Source organism: Gymnodraco acuticeps, unplaced genomic scaffold (assembly GCF_902827175.1).
Source record: "Gymnodraco acuticeps unplaced genomic scaffold, fGymAcu1.1, whole genome shotgun sequence".
In the NCBI taxonomy this organism is placed as follows: Eukaryota; Metazoa; Chordata; class Actinopteri; order Perciformes; family Bathydraconidae; genus Gymnodraco; species Gymnodraco acuticeps.
The window spans coordinates 437,152-462,765 of record NW_022991033.1 but is presented as its reverse complement, the minus strand read 5'-3'; the positions used below and the strand labels follow the sequence as shown (position 1 = coordinate 462,765).

Genomic DNA, 25,614 nt, shown 5'->3' with positions numbered 1-25,614 from the left:
GCTTTGTTAGGCAGTTACAGTTACCATGGTTTAAACCCATACATTCACATAAAACTAGATTCAAAAATTGAGAGGACATTATGTTTAAGCATGTATTGTTCATTTCATTTAGGTATTTAGACAAAGATGTCTGCTGAAATAAGAAAATTAGTCAAAACGATTATATTTCTTCCACCAACTCTATAGCTGTTCTGTGTAAAGATGTCTTAGAGGATGTTACAAATGCTGAGGATTTGTTCAAGATAAAAAGCTGAGGCAAAATAAGATTTATTGAGGACAACAACTTATCTTTATATGGAAACAAAAATCAAAAGTCAAAATGTCACCTCATTGTAAGCAGTCTGTTTGATCCCATGAGATCATTGTTGCCTGTCAAAGATAAAAGGAAGAAAAGAGACTCGGTCTACTGATTTATTTGCAGCCTTTTATTGTTGTCATATTATCGTATATAACAAACATGCACTCTTTCATAGTTTCGCTTAGCATAAAAGTTGAATATTAAAGGTCTGATAATTGTACCCTGTGGGACTCCGATTAGATTTATGAACAACTTATGTTCAAGATCAAAGTATTTATTATTTAGTTTTTTCAAAATAACTTCAGGACACAAAGTGAAACACAAACATCACATATTGTTCTGAAATCTAGTTACACAGATTGCTTTTAAAATGATTACTTAGACACACTTTGAACCGTCCCTGAATAGATCACTTAGGTCTGGCTGATCCAGACACACCACATGCAGATGATGACCATCGCATAACATGAAATGAGCAGCAGATAGACGCGGAAGAGCAAAAAGTCAAGGACGTATCCTACTTGACACCACTGGTCCGTCAGCTCGTTCTCCTCCTTTGCCTCATTTTCTATTTTGTGACCTGTCTGGTGTAAATGAGTGTGTTGCTGCTTTGATGAAGCCTAATTTGATAAAGTTTCAAATTAATTTCGGAAATATTTCGTAATATAGTTGTCTTTGTCACATTTTATTTGGCATTAGTAAATAATTATGCACATTTACAAATACTTTACATGATATGTGTGATAACACGTGTTATAAGGGCTATTTTTTCACAATAGGTGTGCCTTGAGATTTTTTATTTTTTTTTACTTGTCCTTTGGTGTGCCTTGGGCACAACAAAGTTTGGGAACCACTGGCATAAATGATAGTGGGAGTCTGAGGGTGTCATTACTGAGAAATGTCAAAGAAATTCAAAACCTTACATTTTAAAACAGGTTTGCATTCCTCCACTTAAGGTGACGTTATCATTGGAAACAATAAAAACGAACTATTTTGATGTAGAATCTATAAATTGAATCGTTAGAGCAGAACAAAATGGTTGTATTGTAGCCTCAGTTCCGTGCAGCCTCTAGTTTCAACAGGTGGAAACATGGTCCATATAACGTGAATACATGCAGAAGTAGACAGTAAGAGGCCCCTGACATTAGGCCTATTTTTTTTTAAATAGTAGGGGCTCTTCACTCTGCATAGCAGTATAGATAGCCTTAAAAAACAAACAACCCACTCCATGGTAACGAGAGTCATATTTCTGACCCATATGCCCTAAGTGAAGCCGTTAGTCTCATCTAACTGACCCAAGGGTTGGTGCTGGTGTGACAGTTCCAAGTGTTCAGAGCAGACGTCAAGCTTTCAGTTCATGGCTCGGTGGGGGGGAGCAGACCCACGTGAGACAGTATCAACAGCTGTAATGTTCAGTGTGAGGAGCGTCATTCTCTCTGGGAGCAGGAAATGGTGCCCATTCTCGGACCAAACCATTAATGTCATGTAGAGCAGCCATAGCATCTCTGTGACTGCACTCAGCCGGACTGTAGCAGGGTAGAACTGGGTGACTCTTAGTGAAGCTGTCCAACGCCATTAGACAAAATGGAACCACGTGCTAACAAAAAGGACACAGGGTCATCAATGTCTCTCTTTACCATTGGCCTAATCATAAACAAATTAGTGGGAAAAATGTGGAACACTAATTCATCATGTGGAATGTTGAGTCAATTTAAATAATTACTTATGGGTTGAAATCAAATTAACATTAACATTAGAACTAAAGTCAGTTAACAAATTGGACTTGCACAGATCAGTAATCAATACACCATTTTCCCAGCTCTGTGATGAAAACGATAACAAGCAGGGATGCAAACTTGTCATCTTTTGGGGAAATTTGCCGTTTTGAATCCAAAATAGGTCGTTTGTGTGATTCATGTGAGATTCTGCAATAAAATATTATTGGGGTATGGACAGGGTTGCTAACTTTGGGTACCTGGCTGGAGTGAGATTTTGATATCATGGGTTTAATTACACACATGCGCACGAAGTGACTGCTATCGTGTCAGTAGCGGGACCTTAGCATATATTTAGGATATATATATATAATATATATATACAAATACACAATATTGGACACAGACTATAAAGGGCACACAGTTTCATTAAATAATGAAAGTCAAACACATGTTTGTTTCCACTGTTTTATTGTGTGCCTGTCGCGATAAGCAACTTATTGACTTATCGGCTCCCGAGTATTTGCGATATTTGCGTTGGGTAATCTATGGTAGGGCTAACCCATACAGTGGTGGGGCTCAAATCAGTATTTGAAATGTAATTACATACACGCTATATCGCCCCCTTGTCAGTGAAACGCCACGCGTGAGGTTTAGATTATTTCCCTGTCTCAATCCAAATTGAACTGTATGAAATAAAAAGGCACATTTGTGTTGTAGTAAATAAAAAGGGCGACCTGGAGGCAATCCTGCCATTTCCTCACAAGTGAAAGAGTTGACATGCTGAAAACCCAACCCCCGCTTGGGGTCTGGGGGGATTCTCCCCCAGGAGATATTTTGAAATACTAACATAAAATACACATTCTCTCTTGAGAGGAAAAAAAATAAATCCATCTATTACTACCCGACATATTTAAATGAAGCTGAAACTGCTGCTCCTCCCATAGGGAAGAGGCTGTGTGAATTACTTAGAATTACTTTGAATTACCTCATTGTTCTGTGTGTCAAAATGGAAGGTTTCTGGCTAACGTTAGCTTAGGTACTCAGATCTTGTTCTTGAGTAAAAGTAGAAGTACCAGAGTGTAGGAATACTACGTGACAGTAAAAGTACTGCATTCAAAATGTTACTCAAGTAAAAGTATAAAAGTATTGTCATCAAAATATAGTGAAAATAGCGACAGTAAAAGTAGTCACTGTGCAGATTGGTTTATTTCAGAATACTATATATGATATGTTTTATAATGATTGATCATGAAAGTGTTCTCAAAGCTGGTGAAGGTGCAGCTAGTCCGAATGACCCCGTACACCGCAGGGCAGCTGGTGGATTTACTCCAGGTGGAACTAAAGTCTGATTCAACACTTGATTAGGTTTCACATCATTCATCCAGATCTGAAAGTAACTAAAAGGTATTAAATACATGTAGTGGAGCAGAAATACACCATGTACCACTGAACTGTAGTGGAGCAGAAGAATAAAGTAGCAAAACATTTAAATACTCAAATAAAGTACCAGTATCTCAAAATTGTGCCCAAGTATAGTACTTGTTGAGTTTATGAACTTAGTTACTTTACACCAGTGGCTATACAGATAGAAAGAGTGCTTAAAGGGATAGTGGAAATCCGCAAATTTTGGGTTTAACTTATGTATTTTTATTAAAAATAAGCATAATAAACAATTTTTTTTAATTTCATGCGCCTAGTTTCATTTTATTTTCAATTTTACTGCGCCCTCTCAATGAAATGAAATACTTCGGGAATCATCGGGAATCTTCGGGTGATGACGAGAGCATAGGAAGACGGGCACAAACAATGGCGGACATTCAATAGCATTTGCATGTGAATAGCCGACCTTTATTATGGTGAATAGATGTGTTTTGTACGGCTGTAGTGCGACAGCAAATGCAGAGAATGGCGTATCGACGCATGCGTTTCCAAGAAACCCAGCCATTCGTCGTCAGTGGGTGAAATTTGTTCAGATAACACGGGCAAACTTCACGGAGCCGAAGCTGACGAGTAATTCGGCAGTCGTGTGCTCCCGTCATTTTACTGACGATTGTTTCGAGAATATGATGATTGATTATCAGTAAAAAATTCTACGTGACACAACGACATTGGATTAACCTTGAGATGCGTTTTTATTCCATTGAACACAACTTTTGATCACAAATCAAAAAAGGTAAGACGTAATTATTGTAATATTTTTGGAACCGGATGTTGTTTACTTTCTCTTTTCTGGCTGATAGCTCCAGGAATTCGAGGTCTTACAGTGATGACATTACACCTGTGGAGTCTCAGCTTTAAATCGTATATCTTGTTTGTGCAGTTAAGATAGTAATAAGGGCATTTCTACCGTGTGTTGTGTGTAAAAAAGCGTTAGCATTAGTTAGCATTGTTTCGCTCAATGCTAATTCAAAGGCTTGGTATTACTCTTGTGTTTTTTCTAGCTAACAATTGTTCTTATTGTCAGTTAGCGGAGTTTCTTACCTTTAAAAGGGTATGAAATATTAATAGTTTCATAAATGTTAAGAAGCCCTGAGACATGTGAGAGAAAAAAAACTGGGAGGGGTCCACTGGGGGGACCTTCGGGCTTAACTGGTTAACAATGATTAATATTTGTAAAGGCTACAGGTGATCTTAAGATGCGTGAGCTATGCTTAGGGACCTACCAGTCAAGATTATTTGTGCGTAGGGGTGCATCATCTGGCGCCTGGTCCTGGTCATCCTCGCCATTGCCCATGCCGTGAACCATCACCTCGGGCTCGGGCTCGAACAAATAAGGACGTAATGGTCCATCGTCTGGCTCAATATTGTCACCATCGTCGCTTACTGAACCGGATTCAGATTCAGTTCCTAAAACGACATTTTCGTAGGAAAGCCGAGAGGATGTTTCTGACTCGCTATCATCACTGGATACCTCGTACAATCCTTCTTCTTTGTCTGGTATATTTGCCCTTCCACGTTCATTCTGCATAGACGCCATGGTTTGTTATCGTATCGTCTTCCTAAGTTTTTGTCACTTCCGGTTTGGCTGAGTCGAACATTTCGTTTCTAAAAAACTTCGGGGAAGCTGCAATAAAGTGCTTCTAACATGCGTAAGGCAATTATTATATTTTTTTAATCAGGTGTGATTGTTTTGGTACGTAATTATGCTTGTATATAAGTTAAAACGAAACTATTTGAGGTTCCATTTCCACTATCCCTTTAAATTAGATCTTCCTTTGTGCTCAGGCTCATAAAACTCCCAACGCACCGTGCTGTGGTCTGCTTCAGATGATCTTTTCCTTCCAGAGGTCACGCCTGTCTCTGACCCCGTGTCTTGCGTTTTTTTTTTTTTTTTTTCTGCAGCACCAAGCAGGGCAGAGAAAGGAGGGGATTATGACTAGAAATAATTTGAAACAGTTTAATAAAGAATGTTGAACTATATTTAAAAACTGTAATTGAACTTCAACTTATATCAATTATCCAATTCCACTGGCCAGTTGGAAATAGATAATGAAAAAGTTTTCATTTAGCAGAAACAGTGCAAAAGGGTTCAATCATCATTATGTCTGAGTCTTGTTCTTGTCATTTACTTTTGGTGAGATAACTAAAGTTTAGTTCATTTTACCTTGGCTGTGGACTGATTCATTATTAGTTGTTACAAAGCATGCACAAGACGGTGGGTAGACAAACAAACACGAAACAATTATACAAACAAACATGAACCCGCAACAAATATCAGGTGACAGCTAAACTCATCCAGCTTAATTTAATCCGAATTAGGGAAACTTCAGCGGGGGTAGGGAAATATCTGTTTAATATGAGTGCCTTCTTACCCATATATACTTGTACAAGTGCTAAGAACGGAATCTGCTGAAAAGTAATAACTACATTATTCTCAATCAACAACCACTATGCTAATTTAGTGGTGCTCTGCCCTCCCCGATCCGGAGAGCAGAGACTTTTAATTAATTCAGTACCCTTTATTTTAACAACAGCCAAATTCAACAACCCCTCAGATTATGAAACACAGCGTGACGTAATATTTCGTATCACGTTTCCCGTTAATAATAGTTCTGTTTAGTTCCAAAACTCATAATGGTGCGATTTAAGAAGAATACGACACTGTGCTTTGTTTCTCCTCGTGTGCTGCTCCCCACAGGGGGGAGGGGAATTACCCACACCATCGCGCAGCAGCAACAGGGAGATGTCGAGGCGAGTTGATTTAACTAGTTAAACCGTTGAAATCTCCCGAATTCGGCGATTCGTTTCAGTACAAATCTTTACATTGCTTTTGAACAGAAGTTCCACATTACTGATGCCCTCTTTAAGGTCTCTCCGAATATTTGCAGTGCACACACACAGAGGGAACCAAAAAAATGGCATCTATCTGTTCCACAGGTAATTTTATACCGTCAATCACAGAGTCTGGCAAGGCAATGTCAAAATATAAATTTGAAATTACACTCACCAGCTCGACGATCTGTTGGTAATTGTTCGCGACGCCAATTGTGAAGTAAAAACTTCTTTGCAGCAATGTTGAGCCAATCATGAAATGAGGGAAACTGGATTCGCCTGTCAATACACTGATATTTATTGAGAGACAAACGGCCGGAGGATTAACAAAGCAACTCGCACTGTTCAATGCAAGCTGCCAAAATTAACTCTAAACACAAAAGACAGAAACATCTCTATATATCTTTTAAAGGAGGGGTCCAAACAGCCCGCCTTTTCCCCTAATCGATTACAGATGAACAGACAAAGAAACTCTGTCTGAGCGGGCAGTACCCCTCCCCCACACAGAGAAAGAGTAGTCACTCGTGAAGTTTCTCAGGTCAGCTAAGCATCAGACTAAAATATTCCTTTACACCACCTAGTGTCAGCAGAAAGTATTAAAATAATGATTACAACAAAATGCAAAAAATAAATTAAAAAATATAAAAAATATATTTTAAGATCATGTTTAATCCTCTGATTCGTCTGTACATTGCTGTTTTAGTCTGTGTTCTTCTAATTAGTGTCTACAGCAGGGGTGGGGAACCTTTTTCATCTCAAGGGCCATTTCAATGTTTTCAACATCTTCCGAGGGCCGTACAAATTATTGACCTAGCTTAAAAATACTAAAATCACAGCCCACTCATTTCACCTTTCTTTCATGCTGTGCAAAGAAAAAGCAACCTCTTAATCCAGATAACTTGCCATGACTCACGCATGCACGTGCACGGTTGTGGCATGACCACCAAAACAGAAAGATATGGACACAAGATGTGTGCAAATGTATTTAGACTCCTATCCATGTGAACATGATTTAAGTGGGGGGGGGGGGACCTAACCCCCTCTAGGGGGGTCCGGGGGGCATGCTCCCCCGGGAAGATTTGTTTTTTTAAATGTTGAAGTTAAAAGCAACAATCTGGTGCACTTTGAGAGCAACATTAGGAGATCTATGGATACATCTCTCAACACCCAGATGAAACACAACTGTAAGCAGATTTTCTTTTTCTTTATGGGTATTTTACAAATCACTCTCCTTTCAAACTGTATTCTTGTTTATTAATAACAACTTTTTTTTACTGTCATATAGTATTTTATACCTGTTTACTTTATTCTCTTATTTGTTTTATAACTATAATGATCATATAAAGATGTGCCTTTACCTCACTGGTTGTAGAAAAAGCTTCTTATATTCGTTAGCATAGCTAGCTAACCAGATGCTAATAACAACAAAGTTATTGACTGTATGATCAGTATGACAGATGAACAGATCGCCACTGGGCTTACAACTAAGACACAGCCACGCAAAAACTGCAGCATGTGTACGGCTCCTTATGGGGTACTGCAATTTTTGGAAGTGCCGGAGCGGAGCGTCCTGGTGCTCTCCGTCAGCACTACACCGCTGTCAGACGAGACATATACCACGTGATGACACGTTAGGCTTGTGTTGTGTTCAAGGACCCTGACCTTGGCCAGGAAAAACAGGCACTCACTTGTTTAATTATTTTGCGGTCTAGATTTCTTTAATTTTTTTCTTTTTTGCGTATACGGCCCGGGGGCCGGAGGTTCCCCACCCCTGGTCTACAGTATGTGCCTATTGAGCTGTTTAGAGCCATGTGGGACAAAACCCGATCCTGCCCCTCCCTCTCACTGTCTAAGTGAACGGTGACTATAAAAACGACACTGCGCATGCTCAGAGTATTTTCCTATTTAATGTGTGTGGCAAAAAATAATGACCATAGGGGCATAGAGCTGCCATCCCCACCATACGTCATCTCACATAATTCAGAGATGATTGGCTGTAAGTACGTGTGCCGCGAAAAGTGTGGTGTGTGAAGAGCAGGTGAAGAGGAGGAGAGAGACGCGTCCTAAAACCAGGAAGTAACCTGCGCATGGCTTCCCTCCACAAAAAAGCAATGAGATTTCTCCATAGGATTTTAGAAAATAGCTCAAAATAAGATCTGTGGGAAACGTAGCTGTTCAGCCGGATAATATCCACATGTCTACCCTACTTTTATAATTTTCGAATCATAAATCCATCATTTAGATTTATGATAGACTTTTGAAACTACAAGAAGATAAGGAGGACTTTTACAAAAAGAAGGATAGCATGGACTTCATCTTCAAGTCAAGGTAAGACCGCAATTTTATTGAAAATGGGATCTTACTAAGAGAGAACAATTCAATATTTAAATGATACAATTAAATGTTTTGGGTATCCTTCTGTTGAACTGTCTGTTTAAAATTAATTGAAGCATCAGACTAAAAAAGCTTTTGAAAATAATATTATATTTTCATTTAGGTCAAAATATAATATTTGTAAACCTGAAGAGTCAGTGCCAGTGCCTCACCAGCCATGAACCTCACTGCAGAAGCTTATATATAGACATCTGAGTTTTTTGTGCCCCACCAGTTTTGTACATATAGAAACGCCACTGGACGCTCGGCGTAACCTTGGCGCACTGCCACTCCAACATCCAATCCCGGAGCTTGAAGATTAATCATGGGGTTTGTCAACGGGACTGTAGTCCCAAACGATAGCTGGGGATTATGGGTAGTGTAGTGTCTTCGGCCATCCTAAACTGCATTTTCTTTTCGGATATCATATCGCATTAACAACACCACATCTGGCGTCACAGAGATCTTCTGTTACTGTCTTTTCTTCTTAGAGGTGGTACAGAAACACGTAACTCTGGATTTGTTTTAATGTTTGAGGTGCAATAAACGACACAGCCGCTTTTTGGCATGTTAAAACTATTATGTTCTGCCTCGCTCATGAGAGTAACAGCTGGCGAAATTACAGCCTCGCCTACTGATTTCAAATGTGTGCTCTAAAATTATATTTATAAATGACTATTATCATTATTATAAGCAAGACAATAAATGGCAATGATATGTAGAAAATAAACGTATTTAAGATACGTTCATAAGAAACGTAACGTGGGAGAAAATATGTTTCTAGAAGATATGTAGAAATAAACGTATTTGAGATACGTTCATAACGAACGTAACGTGGGAGAGAATACGTTTCTAGCTAAACGTAATTGAGAATGCAGTTTAGTTCTGTGGGAATGTAATTTTTAGGAGACAGGGTTGCTATACCCTGAACCGTCACAAGGTGGTATGTTTTTTCAACACAGAGGAGGCAAACCTGTGGCAAACTTTTGACCAATAGTAGACCTATTTGCATTTATGTAAAATGTCTCCGATGGCTATGGTATCATATTAAAGATGAGCAATTCTTCCCCCCGTGGGCATTTTCCCACCCATAGCCTTTGGGATGAGCCTGATGTACGTGCTGCCACACAAGGGAGCAATGATGCAGCTGGTGCACAAGATCACGACAGAGCAGTTTTCATTTTAGTATCACCTGATTGTCAGTGAGCAGGCTTGTTTCCGGCCCTATTTCAGATGGGACCTGAAGGTCTTTGGCAGCTTCAAGATGTGCAAGAAACTCTAGTCCAGGCAGGAATCGGGATATTTTCCCGTCAAGATCTGTCTCTTGGTTGCAGCTGAATAGTGGGCTATAATTACAATAATATTTACAGTTCTGACTTTTTCCATTGGAAACCTATGATCTCCAGTCTGTTCCAAGTGCACAACACCAAAAGCAAACACTATACATGCTGACTGTACAGACTGTGTCAAAATGATGTTTCCTTGGCCTTGTACCCACAACTATAACCAGTATAACCTCCTAGTTTATTTCGTCTTTTTTATCACCGCCCTTAATAAAAAAATTGCAGAGATTGTTTGCCGTAAAAAGCAACATAATAATATTTTTTATCATCATTTTTTATTTTCCCTAGGATGTAGTTCAGAAATGTTGAAGTTCATTATGAGCCATACAGTTTGTGACAAAACCCTGAAGGAACCATACATAAAAAACTATGTACAGCTGGTTAACTTACAACTCATAAACAATGATGTCTGGAGACCAGAGCTGCGCTGCGGGGAGAGAAATCTTGGTGACGCCGTCACACTCATCAGGGTCCCAAACCAGAAACTCATGTCTCCAGTACTGCAGTTAAATAAAATGAATCAGAAAGGTTTTTTTTGCCTTGACATTTCATAATGTCTGTATGTGATCCTTCTGTTGTTACAGGCACATGGTACATCAGATTACATTTCATTTTTGACAGTGTATTATGTCTTTCCATGCTACATACCTGTCTCAGCCACAAGAAGGTAGTGAGTATTTGGGTTTTCTCATTCTGAAATGTAATAATCATTAGTTAATGTGAAGTCCTAATGCAATGATTTACAGCAATTCACATGATTTTGATATTATCAAAATGTATTATCAATTGCAGAGATAGATCTTTGCAAAAATATAGACAATATTATTACAGCATTCTTCTTAGATTAAGTTCCCTCTCTCTACAATAATGAAGGTTCTCTAAGAGCTTCTTTAATCTGGATTTCGATTGGATGGATGGATTTCTCTGATCCGCTCACGGACAAACTCACCACCCCCAGCACAGCATACAGGGTGAAGGAGATGTTACTTATGGTGGGGTTGCTGAGGTTCACTGCTGGCCTGAAGGACTTCAGGTCAAACACAGCCAGCATGGACTCATGGGTTGGACCGCTGTGTCCCTCTTTGCAGGTCAGTTTACCACAACATAAAGACACTAACCAGAGAGAGGCCGTTTATAAAAATAGTTTACTCAACATAATATTATTGCAAACATAAATAAGATAAGATGAAAATAACATTTTAGACTTGAAAAAACGAGCTTTATTTGAACATAATTGTATATTCATATCAATATTATAATATTAATTTGAGTAAAACTATAGGACAAAATACATCACAATGACATTCTTATATTAAAATGTGTATAATATAGCTTAATGACTCAAAATAATTTTTTGTAATGAATATATTACTTTGAATGATTACAAATGGTAAATAAAGTGGATAGATGAATGATAGATAAGTGTTTTTCTCCATTTGTACATTCTCATATCCAAGCAATTATAATTTACTTGGGCAAAACATAAAATATGACATCTATATCATTGCATTGTAGGATCATTTAGACTTGAAACATGCAGGATGAACTAGAAAGAATGTTTTCTGTTGCAGAGCTAAACATGCGTCACTCATCATGAACAATAAAGTAGTAAATAGAAATAGGTCATCATTACCTGCAATTAAGAGTGAAGCTGAGATTATGCTGATTCTCTTCAGAGATGGATTCATGCTCGAAGTTTTTGATGAACTAAATATCCTCCACAACCAACAATCTGACCAGGGGTAAGCTAAGAGCTCCTATAGGCTGTTCAAATGCACACACACTTGTTTTTTGGCACCTAGCAGGACATTGAAATGACTAACAATAATTCCCTTGAGACTAACTGTTAACGACACCCACTACATGCCTTACTAAGTTAGGCCCTTAACTTTTGGACAACCCTTTTGTACCCAAATGCTTACTGAGTTCTCGTAATGTGATCAGTTTTGTCCCCATAACATGAGTAATAAAAACAGAAGTACAATATCAAAGATATACCAAACAAAATATAACATTTGTGTTGTGGAGATTGTGGACATATTTTCTTTTACTAACTTATATATAATATATTGCAGACTAAAGCACATACTGATTTCGCTATCCTTCTGAGGACAGTCAGTCTTAATGGACCAACCTTATTAGAAAATAACAGTGAATTACAGTATGTGCAGATGGATCATAAACACTCTGAATAACATAAGACTTGTTGTTCCACACCTCCAGTGAGCATTGAACCATTTTATTTTTCAACACCTCCACCTATGAGAGTTAAAATCTGTTCCAGACTCAAGTCGTAGGCTAGCAGGTGCTTAATTACGGTTTTACACTTGTCTAGAAAGTTGAGTGGAGGAACACATTTATTTCAATTCGTTTATGCTAATTATTCATTTTAGAAATTGCAGGGTTTGAAATGGTGACCGTGCGGTTTTCATATGACTCGTAGTCTGAGATTTCACCCGCCCCAAAACAGCAGTTCCCTGACCGGGAATCAAACCCGGGCCGCGGCGGTGAGAGCGCCGAATCCTAACCACTAGACCATCAGGGACTACGTTGATACATAGAGGACGGCCCAAGAGTTTACTCCTGAGTCGTTTGTACTTCATTCGACGTGATTTTGAAGGGTATGGAAATTGACAAAACCAAACCATGATGCGAGTAGCCACTCTACCGAGGTGGACGTGTTATCATTCTCCAGCTCTAACCAAACCTGAGTTCAAAAAGAGAAAGAAGGAATCTAAATTCACAAGACAGTCCAAATAAATATATATCATATATAAATATATTGTATGTGTTCTAGCAAAGGTTAGTCCGCCTTCGTAGCTCTACTACAGGATTAGGGTAGAAACTATTCATGAATTATTTAACAAAATGCTTTATGACATCTAGACACTTAATATTGATCCATTTTATTTTGTTTTCTCTTGTATTTTCTTCCCAACATCTTGAACTTTAAAGTTTGTAATCAATGGAAGTTAAATCAAGCTTTAAACAGATCCTCTTTCTTTTTTATTTGACTGATTAAGTAGGCTACAGACTATTATAAGATCCTATACTTTCTTTCTTACCGTGAAGTAGTGAAAAACAGATGAAAATAAACATCTTTACATCTGCCATCACGTCGGTGTCCCATCAACTTAAAGCCAAATGTCAACGGTATAAACAAATTGTGTACCTTTCTTCTGATTGGCTTAACTCAACTCACAGTTTTTCCTTATGAAAGAATAACATGCTTGTTTTCTTTACATTGCATTACCATGTTAATCATGTGTTGTGGGATGTATGACATTGGTGAGATTGTGTGGATATATTCCAATCATCTGTTTTGAAACTCTAGCTCATCACTCATATTCAGTCATTTATCTGAATATAAGAAGCAAACAAAAAAGGACACACACAAGGTGAAAGACTATGGCCGCTCCTTTATTACTGTTGAGATGTATGTTTTCAATGAAGCCAAGAACCTTTAAGACACATGTTAAGTTTGGAAGATACCTTAAGGTTAGAGTCTTTACTGTAAGTCCAATAGTTTGTAAGTGTATGCAAATCATTGTTGAAAGAGAAGAGTCAACAGGAGTTTCAGAAACTCTCGGATATTTGTTTCAGAAGCAAGACCATTTTCAACAAAAGAAAATACATGACAAAACATTCAAAGGCAAGTTTTGCAAGGCAAGGCAAGTTTATTTATATAGCACCTTTCAACACAAGGCAATTCAAGGTGCTTTACAAAAATGAAAGACATTCAGACAAAGGCATTTTAAAAACAGTAAAAGATAATAAAATAAATATTAAAAGAAAAAATACATGAATAAAAAGTACATGAATAAAAAGTTACAGTGCAGTTTAAGATATGAATAGTTCAAATAGAAGTTCCACTTTACTGATGAACACAACGGCTCAGTTTCAAATAAAAGCAGCGACAAAAAGAAAAGTCTTTAGTCTGGATTTAAAAGTAGTCAGAGTTGCAGCGGACCTGCAGGTTTCTGGGAGTTTGTTCCAGATATTTGGAGCATAATAGCTGAACGCTGCTTTTCCATGTTTAGTTCTGACTCTGGGGACAGAAAGCTGACCAGTCCCTGAAGACCTGAGAGATCTGGATGGTTCATAATTTAGCAGAAGATCAGAAATGTATTTTGGGCCTAAACCATTCAGTGCTTTATAAACCAGCAGCAGTATTTTGAAATCTATTATTTGACACACAGGAAGCCAGTGTAAAGACTTCAGAACAGGAGTGATGTGACCCACTTTCTTAGTGTTAGTGAGGACTCGAGCAGCGGCGTTCTGAATCAGCTGCAGCTTTCTAATAGATTTTTTAGTGAGACCTGTGAAGACACCATTGCAGTAGTCGAGTCTACGGAAGATAAAAGCATGGACAAGTTTTTCCAAATCCTGCTGTGACATTAGTCTTTTAATCCTAGATATGTTCTTTAGGTGATAGTAGGCTGATTTAGTAATTGTTTTAATGTGACTGTTGAAACTCAGGTCAGAGTCCATGACTACACCTAGATTTCTGGCTTTATCTGTTGTTTTGAACATTGCAGGCTGAAGCTCAGCGCTAACTTTTATACGTTCTGCCTTGGCTCCAAAAACCATTATGTCACACTCCTAAGTTCATGTCACGGTTGCAGTTTTGTAGGTTTTGGTGTTTTTGCTGTTTTCCATGTCATGTTTTCCTCTGGTTTATTGTCTGGTCCTTTTCCCTGTGTTTTTCCTCTTGTCGTTAGTTTCCCTGGTGTGTCTAGTTATCTGATTGTGTTCACCTGTGGCCCTTGTGTTTCTCCTCCTCTGCCCGGCTGTTTCTCGTCTTGTGATTACCCCTCCCTGTATTTAGTCTTGTCTCCTCCTGTGTTCAGTGTTGCTGCTTCTTTTGTATGTGACCCAGTTCACCGAAGAGTGTTTTGTTTGTCCAAGTTTATTTAAAGTCCTTGAAATAAAGGTATCGTCAAGTGTAATCTGCGTTTGGGTCCTACCTGCTTCACTGGACCCAGCGGATTTTCATGAGTTTGAGTTGGATCTGTTCGATCTAGACTTTTCTCTACAATGTTATCATGCTGAGTGGAAAGGAACTTCTTCTAGAAAGGACAAAGAGGCTATTCTCGAGAAGGCATGAATGGAGGTGGTCGAAATGCCTTGGTTGAGGAGTTTGTTGCCGGAGTGGTTACAGCTTTTCACAAGTTGTCCTGAGGACTGGTCCGACGCTTCTAACCCTTTCCTCGGATCCGACTACGGTCCTGTTGGAGGTCCACGGAGTCTCCAAAGAGCCTCTAGGAGACGCAGGGCCAGGATTCCAGCCCGTGCTCCATCAGCCATGATCCCGGTGTGGGATTCCCGGCCTGCTAGCTCCAGGCATGCTAGCTCCCTGTCTCCCAATTCCCAACCTGGCACCATACGCCTCGGTGGGTTCCGTCTGAAGTCAACCCATGCTTCTGCCCCAGTTCCTGCTCCTGTCCAGGAGTCGTATGCTGGAACTCGTCTGGCTTATGGAGGTCCACGGAGCCTTCAGGCGGCTGCTAAGAGAAGGAGTCGCAAGGCCAAGCTAGCAGCCCGAGCCCCAAGAGCCATGGCTCCAGCCCCAGTACAGGCCCCAGCAGCCATGGCTCCATGGCTCCATGCTCCAGCACCGGCCCACACAGCCATGGATCCGTGTTCCGGTTCCGTGCCCAGCAGCCATGGTTCCGGCTACAGAACCGGCCCACACAGCGATGGTCCCGGCCCCAGTTCAGGCCCCAGCAGCCATGGTTTCGGCTCCAGGACTGGCTTACCGGCCAATGCCAGCTCCCCGAGTCCTGTCGGCGTACCGGCCAACGCCAGCTCCCCGAGTCCTGTCAGCATACCGGCCGACTCCAGCTCCTCGTCTCCAGTTGGCTGTTCAGCTGACGCCAGCTCCCCGAGTCCTGTCGGCGTACCGGCCGACTCCAGCACCTCGGCTCCTGTTGGCTCTCCAGCCGACGCCAGCTCCCTGTGTCCTGTCGGCGTACCGACCGACACGAGTCCCCTCAAGTTTCCCCTCAAGTCTCCTCACGAGTCCCCTCTCGAGTGCCCTTTCAAGTCCCCTCTCGAGTCACCTCTCAAGTCACCTCTCGAGTCCCCTCTCGAGTCCCCTCTCAAGTCACCTCTCGAGTCACCTCACCGGGGGTCTTGCCAACCCTATGTCCTGTGCCGTTGGAGGTCCCGCAGACTATTCTTCTGCTGGGGCTCCTGCCAACCCTGTGTCCTGTGCCTTTGGAGGCCCCGCAGACTACTCTTCTGCCGGGGGTCCTGCCAACCCCATGTCCTGTGCCGTTGGAGGTTCCGCTGGGGTTCCTGCCAGCTCCATGTCCTGTCCTGTTGGGGGTCCCGCCGACTACTCTCCTGCCGGGGGTCCTGCCAACCTTGTGTCCTGTCCCGTTGGGAGTCCTGCAGACTACTCTTCTGCCGGGGGTCCTGCCAACTCCATGCCTTGTCCCGTTGGAGGTCCCGCAGACTACTCTTCTGCCGGGGGTCCTGCCAACCCCATGTCCTGAGCCGTTGGAGGTCCCGCAGACTACTCTTCTGCCGGGGGTCCTGCCAACTCCATGTCTTGTCCCGTTGGAGGTCCCGCAGACTGCTCTTCTGCCGGGGTTCCTGCCAACCCCATGTCCTGTGCCATTGGAGGTCCCGCAGACTACTCTTCTGCCGGGGGTCCTGCCAACCCTATGTCCCGTGCCGTTGGAGGTTCCGCCGACTGCTCTCCTGCCGGGGGTCCTGCCGGCCCTGTGTCCTCTTCCGTGGGGGATCTTGCAGACACCGGCTCCTGCCCGGCTCCTGCCCTGTCTGGTCTTCGCCCTCGAGCCCGGTCCCCTGAGTTCGCCCGCTGTGGTCTTCAACCCTCCTCGAACTCTGTCTTGCCCCCGGGCCGTCCGCCCGAGACCCCCTCCTCGAACTCTGCCTTGCCCCCGGGCCGTCCGCCCGAGACCCCCTCCTCGAACTCTGCCTTGCCCCCGGGCCGTCCGCCCGAGTTCCCCTTTTTGAACTCTGCCTTGCCCCCGGGCCGTCCGCCCGAGACCCGTCCTCCAGACCCCCTCCACCCACCCTGCTGGACTATGTTTTTTGGGACGTCTGGGATCCGTCCCTTGAGGGGGGGGTTATGTCACACTCCTAAGTTCATGTCACGGTTGCAGTTTTGTAGGTTTGGGTGTTTTTGCTGTTTTCCATGTCATGTTTTCCTCTGGGTTATTGTCTGGTCCTTTTCCCTGTGTTTTTCCTCTTGTCATTAGTTTCCCTGGTGTGTCTAGTTATCTGCTTGTATTCACCTGTGGCCCTTGTGTTTCTCTTGCCCTGCCCGGCTGTTTCTCGTCTTGTGATTAATGCAATGTAATGTGATTACCCCTCCCTGTATTTAGTCTTGTCTCCTCCTGTGTTCAGTGTTGGTGCTTCTTTTGTATGTGACCCAGTTCACCGAAGAGTGTTTTTGTTTGTCCAAGTTTATTTAAAGTCCTTGAAATAAAGGTATCGTCAAGTGTAATCTGTGTTTGGGTCCTACCTGCTTCAGTCTGCGTAACACATTACCTCAGTTTTGTCTTTGTTTAATTGGAGAAAGTTCTGACACATCCAGTCATTGATTTGTTCAATGCACTTACTCAGTGTTTTAACTGGAGAATAGTCTCCTGGTGTCAAATGTATTTTAAAAGGGGTACAAAATGTAAAAAGCTTCTTTCAAAAGCTCTTCGAAGTACAAACTGACAAGGAATAACATAAATCATGTTTTTTATCGACCAACAAAGCATGATAACAAATAATAGTTCAGAATCCCCCAAAATATGAAAAAAGCGAACTCAGAATATGTTTCATGATTTCACCCAGATTATGATCATGGTAACGAAGCTGACTGATATGAAGAGGATGTGGAGGCCGAACAGCAGGCGGTCTATGATGAATCCCACCTGGATCCACTCCTGCGAGGTCTGGCTTCCTCCCTGCTGCTACTGCTGCTGCACCTGGAGGCGGATGGCCTGGAGGTCCTTACCCAGGCTCCTCAGCTCCTGAAGGGCCTTTTCGTTATTCAGCTGTCCCTTCTGTTTTGGAGCCTCGCTGTCCGCTGCCACCAGAGAAGACTTTCATTTCTGTTGCAGAGGAGCTGAGGTGATGGAAACTGTGATTATTTATGTGTTTTTCTGCATGCTGACTTCAAGAAATGTTTCACCTTACACCTTTTAAATTCTACCTTGTGTGGCAGGATTCTGGATGACTGTGTCCTCTAGATCTCTGGGCTTTGGAGGAAGCCTAACCAGGCGACCCAGGATTTGAAGAACCAAGACTCGGAGCCAGCGAGGGACTGGAGAGTAGTGAGCGGAGCCACACAGCAGGTTGGTGATGATGATAGTCTCAGGGTTTCCCACACATAGACTATACTTGGGCGGGCCGCCCAGGTATATTAACGGCCGCCCAAGTATATTTCGCGACCCATTTAGGTTTGTTTTTTTTATATAATTTTTTTTTTTATTCGTCCGTGACCACGACGCCATCTGCGATCGATTAACTTGTGGACAATGATCCCTCGCTCCCTTGCACTGATCTCGCCTCCTTCTGGCCTGTTAAGTGACCTGCCTCACACAGGGTGACTGGCTGTCCACATGATGTGGCCTGCCGACATGGCCACTGTCATACAGATCATAAACCAAAGCCCTTGATTGGTCTCTGTGTGTCATTCAAGCTCGGGATAACCTCAGCTCAGGTGAGGTAAAGGACTCTTGAGTGTTTAGATAGTTAACTTAGTCTAAGTTCTCAGTGGGTCTCAAACGGTGTGGTCACCATTTATGTAAACACATATTTCCATTTGAGAGGGTACTTGGTCTAATGGATAGGGAGGTGGGCTGTAGATCGGAAGGCTGTGAGTTCAAATCCCGCCAGGAACACCACCACTAGTGTGCCCTTGAGTAAGGCACTTAGCCCTTAGTTACTCCAGGGAGAATGTCCCTGTAATTGGTCATTATAAGTCGCTTTGGATAAAATAAAATCTTACCGGGGGGGCATGCCCCTGGACCCCCATAGAGGATTTGAGGTCGACCCCCAATAAAAATCACATGGATAGGTTCCTGAATACATTTACATATTTTTTTTTAAAATAGTAACCTATTTCCATATTGCCATGTGTGGGTAGTAGATTTAAACTATAGGGCTATCATTATGGGCCCTGCCTGTACCTGTTCGCTCTGCCATCGCGTGAAGGGTCTGCTAACAAGCGACCAACAGAAAGGTTAATGTTAATGTTGTTGCACGTCACCCCAAGTATATTTCAGATCTGTGGGAAACACTGAGTCTCCATTAGACTACTCATCATAAGAGCCAGACACAGCCCCAGGAACACATCTGGGATATTTATAATAAAATCCAAGTTAAGTCCAGGCAGGAAAATGCAAGATTAAGGCCATTGACATGACGTTTAATCACCTTTTATGTCTCTAAAACGTGCAAATGTGCCAGTGAACAGTTGCTGTTTACTCATTTGATCTCCACTTACACCCAATGGAACAATTTGGTTCTGGCTTCTACTTGCTCCACTATGTTCACCAACCAGTTACTAACTGCAGCTGTTTGGTGCTAGTGTACAGTTGTTTTTCAGAGCTTTTACAGTCAAATATGATAATGACGAAAGTAAAAAATAAAAAAACAAAGAACCAAAAGATCCTACTTGCAAAAACCTAAACATGGACTGGGGGCATTACCTTTACTCAGTTACCATAATACTGTAAAAATTAACTAGTTTTTGAATTGTGTGTTCTTGCACAAGTAGAACATATTGACAACTGACTTATGAGAGGAATAGTGTTTCCAGTGGTGAGCAGCAGGTCGTTCATGTTGAGCAGGAAGACAGTGTATCCCAGGATGAGGGTCATCTTGAACATGGAACGGTCCACAGTCTGGGGGGGCAGCAGGAAGCTGAAGAGGTCCACTGTGATGAGAAAGCAGCTGGGGATCAGCAGGTTCACCACATAGAGGGTGGCCCGGCGCCTCACTGTCACCTGTAGCAGTGTATACCACATTTCTCAAGTTATATAACAGTACAGCTGTAATCAACTGCTAAATTCAATTATGACATTAAATCTCAGTTCAAGTTTTCTACATTTTAACAGCATAAAAATAGGATAAAACTCACATTTGTAGCATTTGGATACAGTATAATGGTTTGGTTTAACAGACTGACTACTGCATATGTTCATATTACTGTGTATGATAATGGTACATGCATACATCCATATGCTGTGGTGCATTCATGTTTCATAATTTTTTTTACCCTTAAGCTTAACATTATTTGTATATCATAAGGTATTTGGTGACTAAAAGAGTCTAGACTTTTCAGCTATTACATCTTACTCTTAGCTTTCATGCCGTGTAAATAAGATAAAGCATTACAATAAGGTGAAAGTCAACAGTATGTTCTTACAAAGAAGTGAATCTCTTGGTACAATTCGTCATCCCCAGCTGGTAGAGTGATCATCTTCACTGTGAGACCAATGAGTTCCCACTCACCCATGGTTGTCATCACTTTTTTTGATTGGTTTACAATATCCTCTACAGAGGTAAAGATGTCCATCTGCAGAACAGCCTCTGAGCGGAAAAAATGATTGAGTCAATGCTTTTGTGAGACCTTATACATACTGTATATGATGTCAATAATAACTAAATATCTTCTACTTACTACGGTGTAAATAACAGTTGAAGCTTAAACTGCAGTTCTGGACGTCAAATGGAAACGTGTAGATGTCGAGTCTGCAGGAGCTGATCACTCTGATCGGATGTGAATCCAGCACGAAGCCATTCGAATACAGATAACTGTAGGGCACGAATGGAGCTGAATTATTCTCCATACTGCAGGACCAACACACTCTCACTCCCTAAGCGTCCAGGAGCGACGTTTGGTCAGTGTCCGTGGCGTCCAGTTGTGACGCTCCTAGGCTCCTTCAGCGTCATAAAGGGACGCAAATAGCTTTCAACTGATTGCAATGTATTCCCATCTGCGGCGGGATTTGACGCTCATGGAAGCACGGCATTCGTTTGTGTCGGCTGCCCTTAAAGGCAATGTGAGCGTCCATTCCCATTGGATAACGGAGAATTGTACACCCGGGAAGTAAGTATTCCTCTTACTGTCGATTGATTTTACAGTGATATCTGCACTACTCATAGACTAAAAAACACCAGATTATCCTTGTTAATTACACAACATTGATTGGTTTAAATTGTGTGCAATGCTTTTGTATTTTTCCCCTTCGATTCGGAGAAACAAATATTTTTTCTGAGTAAAGGATGGCAGAAGACACTACACTACCCAGAATCCCCAGCTATCGTTTGGACTACACCATGTGCTCTGTTTGACAAACCCCGTTTTTTTTCACCATTCATTCCAATGGCTGACGTCTATTTCACGTGATCTTCAAATTTCTCCCTGCAGAAAAAGAAGACATGGCCGAACTTCGTTTTATTCTTGGTGGAAAATGCCTATTTTAAAGTTAGTTTGGCCATTAAAATGCGTTTTGATGTCATTTGATGCGAGAAATATGAGTTGTTATTTCAGATTATGTGTGCAGTGGATGTACATGATCTTTAGTTTGCTAGTTATTACGAAGATTACTTCAGGAAATCGCGACGTTTTCATTGTTACCAAGGTGGTTGCTAGGGACGCTGCTATCGATATTATTTCTGTTATGTTGTGTAACTGTTTAATGGTGTTATCTTTATTGCTACCCCCTTCCCCGTCAATATATAGTGTTGGTCCACAGCGCAAACATATTAGTAAACAAAATCCGCATCTAAAGATAGCCTACGTTATTTTCCCCTGTGCAATTCCAGTCTCACATCTCACAGCACATCGTCATTAACAAATACCGGAAACAGACCGAAAACATTACAAAAAAATACAAAAATACTTTATTTCGAGTGTGCTTGCTTTTCTCTTTGAAAGTCATCATATAACGGCATTGTAATACACGGTTCGGCTGCATTAAATATTACATATCTGCCGTAGTTCTGTATTTATAGAGCCCTGATGAGAAGACTTCTAGACAAACATGAGGAACTGAAAACGTGACGTGGATCATAAATATATCAGCCATTAAACAACATCTTACATTTATTTTTTCACACAATACGTCTCCTTGCAGTATCAACACTAATTCGGCTGACTTTTATATTTGATCCAATTGGTAGATAGGCTGTATTTACACCATAAAGGTGCACAGCTGATATAAAGGGACACCTTGTGGTTAAAGCATGTTATTGAATTTCATTATTTTTATTATTAGATATTAATAGGATCCCTATAAAGTATATTCATTATTCTCTACTAATAGTTCATTAAAGACTGTATATAATGACTATTTTGCACATCACTTTCAAGATTTCAAGATTTTCTAAGGTGTATTGACATATCATAAAGGCCTACACAACTATGGTGTAGTTCTGCATTGAATGAAAAACTTGGGTCGCAGGTTCCTCAATAGTGCATTACAAGACATCTATCAATATTTGTGCATACCTCCAGCGATGTTAACTATGTTGAAGCACTTATTTTAACTGATATTATACATAATGTATTATACTCTTATAAGATGTATGTAGATATTTCATCTCCGGCCTTGTCAGGTATTGAACAATCAATAAAATAAAGAACACAGAATTGTTAAATATAAAACACAGAATTTGTGTGATTATACTAAATGATTTACAAATAAACACCACTGCATACTTACAACTGTTACACATGCTGATGTAACGCAAATGTTCCAACTTGGGATCAATAAAGTATATCTTATCTTAAGCTGATCGATGGCTACTGCCATATTTGCAAAATTTGCCTCTGAACCTTGACAAGTGCATGTTTCAGGCTTATCAATTAATGTAATGTAATGTTATCAATTAACAACAGGGGTCACAAACATAAGACCAGCTGTTAAATAAAGCTCTTCTGACCTTAGCTGGCATGTGTGTATATATATTAATGCTGCCCATTATGGGCACAAGCAATTTTCACCCATTTATTAATTATATGTTTTAAATTTGAGTGTTTCCTATCCCCTAAACCTCCAGGGATGTACACCGTTTAATACTGGCAACTTCTTATTATGGGAAATACGAAAACGTCTTTTAAAACTACAACTCCCAGTAGAGACGTGCCATAGATAGAGAACATGTTGCGAAACAGAATAGCCAGCATGTGTAGTTCTGGGGTGGGGTGGGGGGACGCGGTAGACCCGTTCAAATCCAGTTTTGGACAGTCTGCCATGGTTCCATCCCATTTCAAGTGCTGTTCGAGAATCGGCTTAACCCTCGGAGCACACTCTCCAATCACAGAGCTTGAGGACTATCACGGGGTTAGTCAAACAGAGCACAGGGTGTAGTCCAAAGGATAGCTGGGGATTCTGGGCAGTGTAGTGTCTTCTGCCATCCTTTACTCAGAAAAAATATTTGTTTCTCCGAATCGAAGGGGAAAAATACAAAAGCATTGCACACAATTTAAACCAATCAATATTGTGTAATTAACAAGGATAATCTTGTGTTTTTTAGTCGATGAGTAGTGCAGATATCACTGTAAAATCAATCGACAGTAAGAGGAATACTTACTTCTGGGTGTACAGTTCTCCGTTATCCAATGGGAATGGACGCTCACATTGCCTTTAAGGGCAGCCGACACAAACGAATGCCGTGCTTCCATGAGCGTCAAATCCCGCCGCAGATGGGAATACATTGCAATCAGTTGAAAGCTATTTGCGTCCCTTTATGACGCTGAAGGAGCCTAGGAGCGTCACAACTGGACGCCACGGACACTGACCAAACGTCGCTCCTGGACGCTTAGGGAGTGAGAATGTGTTGGCAGGACAGGAAAAGACAAAAGCCAGTAAATATCAACGGTAATATCTACCTTCTGTGTACGAATACAAAATGCTTAAATATATACTCCAAACAAAATATATAATTACAGCTTTTAGTGAATTAGTCAATCCACAGCTAATGCTGCTCTTACAATTCATTTGTCGCGTTCACACCGCCGGGACTACTCAGTGCCGGGAACTCTTTTGGCCATTTTTAGTCCCTGCTAGAGAGGTAGTACTAACCTGGTGATAAAAGAGTGCCAATTTCGATTCTATTTCTATTGGCTGGGCGAATTGCAAACCACGCCCCGTTAGACTCTGAATTTGTTTTGTTAGGCAGCCATTTTTTTCCTCGCTACAAAACCACAAACTTTTAAAAGATGTTTGAATGATGATATACACAGTGATAGATGTTAAGGACTAACGTTTATAATAAACACATTTGTATTGATTTTAAGATATTTTCATAGTTCATACAATCATACGTATTGGGATCATTTGTATTAATGTGGACCGGAGGGAGAGGGTGATGAGCATAAGTTTCACTTTCCTTTTTTATTTCAATTCCAACTTTGGTCATGAAGAATATGTTTCTCTGTTGTCCACGTTCATAAAGCATAAAGCAACAGCATCAGAGCACGGTGCAGAGTCTCTAGATGAGTTTACAGTAGTCCCTCGTTCTTATTAAACATCCATGTTGTAGTCCGCTGTATAGAAAACTGTAGTTTCCATAGTTTCCCCACAGCAGCAGACGCACATTCATGACGTCCGCTGGCGCATCATATACACGTCGGATAGTGAAAGTGCATTCGGATTCTCTAAAGTACCGCGGTCTCTTCTCCTAAATCCTTTTGAATTCTCCTATCCACTATCCCTTAACCCCGTGACGTTTCACTCAGAGGTCAAGGAATAGGAGATAGGGTTAGAATTTAGGAGCTGATTTTTGGATTATCGGAACGCAACCATGGACTCAAAAGTCACATTTGGCTCTGATTAAAAAATAAATGTATAGTTGCCTCCCTTCTTCAGTTTAATGATATTAGCATATTCTTGTTAATAAACAACAACCCGCATCAACAGTCCGGCCATTCTTTTATTGTGAACATATTTACAGAACAAAAGACAAATGAACATAAATCATATTTATATTAACAATAATTAACAATTTGAATAATGGACACTTTAATCTGTAGTGCACATTAAACCTCCCCACACCTCCATTTAAATGCGGTCCAAGAGTAAAACCATCTGCTGAGTAGACTCTTCTCAGTGGAGCTGTTCATGAGCCGCGAGCTGAAGAGTTCAGTGTTTCCTTTCAAAGCATCCTGGTTTAAACTGAGACATGGGTGCAGTTTATCTCTTTAATACTCGTCTTTAGAGGCTTGGGGACATGTCACATGTATCACTTTACATTTTATCTCATGAGTTTATTTAACTAGTGAAAGATTGTACACATAAAGCAAAGTCTGTTGGGGATGGTATGTACTCTCCATTAACAATTTCCCCTGGAACTGGAGTTCAGTGTAAAGGGTTTGATTTAATCAGTGTGTTGCCAATCTCAAAAATATCCTTCTATAAATAACTATGGCTTGAACTTTATATATAATTTATTTTAAAATATACTCTAGACTAGAGTTTTAATCTAACCAACTGAGCAAATAGTAGTCACTTGAGTCCTAGAAGTAACATAAGATGTTTTAAGTCAATCTCAAATGAATATCAGACCAGTGGTTCCACACTAAGGGGGTCACCAGATGATTGAATAAACAAGATATAATGAAATCAAAATG

The 25,614-nt window shown here is 41.0% G+C and overlaps 1 non-coding gene across 1 annotated transcript; it reads right to left on the bottom strand.

The window, feature by feature from the left end:
* Positions 1–12,477: 12,477 nt before the first annotated feature.
* trnae-cuc lies at positions 12,478–12,549 on the bottom strand. Its single transcript has one exon. It is a non-coding gene; the product is annotated as a tRNA-Glu (tRNA).
* Between the last annotated feature and the right edge of the window lie 13,065 nt (positions 12,550–25,614).